Genomic DNA, 4,386 nt, shown 5'->3' on the forward strand with positions numbered 1-4,386 from the left:
GGGGGGGGGGGGGGGGGCGGAAGTGTCTGCACTTCCTGGGAAGGAGCTGGTGAAATGGATGAGACTTTTTCCCAGGGAAAATGGTGGGATTGAAGTGGAGAATCTCACATAATCTCGGATCTGCGTCTTCATTTTCGGTGGCTCGTACATGTACTGGATGCTCGCCCAGGGCCTTCTCTGTGGAGCTGTGTCCTAGGACTGGGTCCATGCCCTTAGGAATTTGGGTGAGGTTTGGGGGTAGTGGAGAGAAAACGAAGGGAATTAATGAATACCAGTGACAGAAGGTGGTCAGCATAGGAAAGACAAACCACTGGCCAGTAAAGGCTCTCAGGAGGGAACCAGACAGGAAGGAATGCTGTGGGGGTGGGGTCTGCCTTGAAGGGTGGTCCCTTCCTGCCTTCCGCGATGTGTGTGCGGGTTTGTTTTTGTTTGTTTTTTTAAACAGTAAGTCAACTTTCTGGATAATACTTCAGAGACTATTTTTTCTTGCTCCTCTCAGACCAACTTCCTCTTATTATCATTTGCATTCTGGTCAGGAACTTGAAGTTAATTTTAACAGTTGTTGAAGCCAGACATAACTGGGAGGGTACACTTTCAGAGGAAGTGAAAAGAGGTCTCACGGCCTCACTGTAAGGCCAAAAAAGCCTGGAACTTTCCTTTCTTCTAGACGGTCCCAGGCCCCTCTGTGAGCACAGACAGGACAGCCTGGGACCGGGCAGCTGGCTCCTTCTTTAGACTTTTTGGAGTAATTGTGCTTTCTTGCTAATTGAGTTTAAGTCAGCCTTATTGAGGCATGATTTACAGGGAAGAAAATCACCCGTTGCACATGTGCAGTTTGATGAGTTTTGGCAGTTGTCCCCTCTGCGGTCATCAGGGTGTGAGTCCCCTGAGTCCAGAAGTTCTCTGCTCCTTCACCTTCTGTCCACCTGGCCTAAGGCAGCCCTTGGTCACTCTCACCGTGTTTTTGCTCAGTCTGAGGTTTTAAAAGGTGAGCTGGTGAGTCGACCCCTTCTCCTGGAAGAATTTGTCACACCATGAGCCCTGTCTCTGGGCCAGTCCGCTTCTGAAGGAGGGGTCAGAGGGCGCTTATCTTTTAACTTGTTTAGCGAAAGTTGAAAAACTGCATTTGAAGACTCCTTTCCCTGTGGCTGAGGATAGCACTCGCCCTCTGCAGCAAGACTCTCCCCTTCCCTCTCTCAGCTGCCCCTCACTAGGTCTAAGGTTGCACAGAAGCAGGTCCCAAACTGTAATCGTGTGTGACACTGCTGTCAACCCTGAGCACCCTGGGTGTGGCCCCCGGAGCTCCCAGCCCAGGCCCAGGTGTTAGGTCGGGAAGCAGCATTTCCTTTAGGCAGTGGCAAGTTTTCTCGGAGGAGTGGCGGAGGATTGGCTGAGGTTGCAATTCTTACGGGAAATAGTTCCTTTGAGACGTCTTCCCCCCAGCTATGCTTATCATTCAGAATTGCAAAAAGAAAATAAGATATCTAATCTACCTCTATCTGTTTTGGAGAAATCAGAAATTAAACCAGTTTCTTGAATGCCATCTCATCAGTGTTTCTGGGTTTAACAAGCAAGCACTTGATGCGTTGGGACTGGGAGTTCTCTCTCCATTGTAGGGCCTGAGCCTTTGAGAAAGAAAGAGTCTTTGGTGGAATTCTGAACTTTGTCCACTGGCACGTCTATTTCTGCACATCTGATTGCCCCTTTCCCACAGCATCAGCTGCCTGAGCTGTCCTGGGTCCCTCCGTGAGTTCAGTGGCTGCCGTGTGAACACACAGGGCTGCCCTTGGCCTGGATTCCAGAAGACTGTGGGACCCTATGGGAAGAAGGGAGGGCGGGCAGAGGTCTCTCCTCCAGGATCCCTCTGACCTGGGGTTGTGCTTTCCCTGTGTTTCACACCTGGCAGTACTTTGTAGTTCATGTGGTGAAGCCCAGCAGACAGGCCGGGCTCCGTCTACAACTTGTAACAAATACATGCGTCTCCTCCCACGTGGTCCCAAGGCCCCACTGCTCTGAGGGTGATGCCTGTGCTCCCTTTCCTTCCTTTCTCTGGAGCCTCCAAAGCCCCTACTCCTGGGTCCCCTAGCAGCCCATTTGATTTAATAGGTTTTTGAGGGTTTCCCGTGAGCCAGACACTGGGCAGATGCTGCAGAGTTAACGCTTCAGCAGAAGTGCTGTATGGAACGTGCCAGACACGTGTATATGGGCGATGGGTGTTGAGGAGGGGGAGAGCACCGGCTGGGCGCTGTGGTGGGCTCCGGGTGGGACGAGAGCAGTGATGGACTTAGTGGAAGTGAAGAGTACGTTTCCCAAAGCTGGCTGGGAATGCAGTCTCTGGGACTCCAGTGTGCCTGGGAGGCCGCCCAGAGAAATGTGGTGTGAGGCATGTGAGAAGCTCTGCAGTCCTGGGGGTTGGGGGTGGGGTGGGGGAAGGCTGACCAAGCTGTAGAAACCCGGCGTTTCTGTAACTCACGGAACTCTAATGCCTTTATTTCTTGCGATTCTTCCCATCCTTTTGCAGAACCAGCACTGAGCAGATCATACAAAATGCTGACGTGCAGGATTTGGCCTTTGTGGTGTCGGAAGCCAGAGGGTGGAGTGATTCTGTAAATGAGAAGGGGAGGGAGGGGGCCAGGGTGCAAGGACGGTGCTGCAGGGCCGTCTGACCCAGGGCCTGAGGCATTCACAGAGCTAGTTTTCCAGCCCCATCCCTATCTGATCAGAGACATGGTGACACTGTGCCGGAGCCGTGGTGGCCTTGTATCGTAGGTGGAGTCAAATTGTATTGGAGATGTGGCGACACTGCGCCAGAGCGCTGGTGACAATCTGCTACTCGAGAAGCCAGTCAGGGAAATAGATACACAGCTTTTCTTCCAATTGAGCTTTTCTCTGCTACTCTGAAGGCGCGGAGAAGGTGTTCCTCGTGGGAGCTTTTGCTCAGGCTCGGGGAGGCAGTGCACGTTCTCTGCTGCGTGCGTCTCCCTGGGGGCGAGCCCTGTGTGCTGCACCGGGGGACGGCGCTTCCGCTGGCTGCTCCACGCAGCAGGCCACACGCTCGTCTGCTGGGCTGTCCTGTCCTCTGCTGCAGACCAGGCTTTGCCAACTGCATTCTCAGGGCGGGGGAGGGAGAGGTGCCCCGTGACACCTCTGCCGGCACAAGCTATTAGCATTAAAGGCAGAAGTTTAACTAACTTGATGAGTAAAAAATAGTGTCTTTCTATTTTAATTGGCTTTTAAAAATTACTCATAATGTTGAACTTTGTTTCATATTTGTTTTGCCCCTTGTATATCTTCTGTGGAAAGTTGTGCTTTTTGACATTTTCTGTCTTGTTTAGCCTGTCTTCACCCTAAAAGCAGTTTAATGTTCACTCTGCCCCCCTTACTTCACTGGAAGTGTCTCATTCTTTACCGTAAACACTGAATTTACCTAGATTCGATTTTCGGTGTGTGGTATAAGGGGAAGCACAAACCTTCATCCCCCACCACCCCCAGTTTTTCTAGTCACTCATTGTTTCTGTTGAAAACAATGGAAGTGGCCTTTATTACATAAAGGCCCAAATCCCACGTCTTCAGCCTTGTAACTAACTGGAAATGAGCTTGGTCCCTAGACTGACTGACTTTTTGTGATGCCCACCCGCTCCAGTCTCCCCAGCCTGGCGCAGAACCTTCTCTGTCTTCTCTGGACTATCTGCTGATTAGTCAGGCGCCCGGGGTCAGTCAGGTAACCAGTGGGGACTAGTTCCTAGACCTGCTAGAAACGTCCTCAAGCAGCTGTAGGGTTGTGTCCCCACTTTACGGAAGAGATGAAGCCCGGAGGTGGTGGGGCACAGCGAGAAGGCCGGGGGGCAGCGTGGTTTCCAGAGCCAGCCTGTGGCGGAGTGCGTGTGTGGCCCCATCAGCCAGCTGTCAGTGACCCTCTCCTTGTAGGGGCGGGTGTGAGAGCGAGGCCAGGGGAGGTGGGCCGGGCCGTGTCTCCGTGTCTCCTGGTTTCCAGGAGAACCTGGAGGTCAGACTGCCATCCAGGACCTCCCGACTGTGACCTGTTGGCCACAAACTCAGGTTTGGGAGGCCCCGTCAGGCCGCGCTGCAGCTGGTGCCAGCGGGATCTCTGCTCCAGAACAGCCAGGCTAGAATGGGGGCCTGGGCTTTGAAGGGTGCTCTGCCCAGGCCTCGCCTTAGAGGTGACAGTTCCGCAGGCTAGTCCTGTGATGCTGGTGGCCACGTTTGAGACCCGAGCTGGTGTGCGGAGGGCAGTGCTGTGATCAGCCCCTGGGCTGGGGTCTTCTGATGGGCGCAGCGGGTGCCAGTCACTGGATTGTGGCTCTGGCCTCCAGGAAATTTTGGCTGAGTTACTGAAATGCTCAACACACTGGAAAAAAGTCAGCA

At 53.2% G+C, this 4,386-nt stretch overlaps 1 protein-coding gene across 2 annotated transcripts in view; it reads left to right on the forward strand.

Moving 5' to 3' along the window:
- The window catches only part of SLC66A2 (solute carrier family 66 member 2), a 47,281-nt gene that overhangs the window by 302 nt on the left and 42,593 nt on the right, over nucleotides 1-4,386 (forward strand). The gene's annotated exons all lie outside the window — the stretch shown is intronic.

This window comes from Lipotes vexillifer, unplaced genomic scaffold (genome assembly GCF_000442215.2).
Source record: "Lipotes vexillifer unplaced genomic scaffold, Lipotes_vexillifer_v1.1 scaffold1012, whole genome shotgun sequence".
Lineage (NCBI taxonomy): Eukaryota > Metazoa > Chordata > Mammalia > Artiodactyla > Lipotidae > Lipotes > Lipotes vexillifer.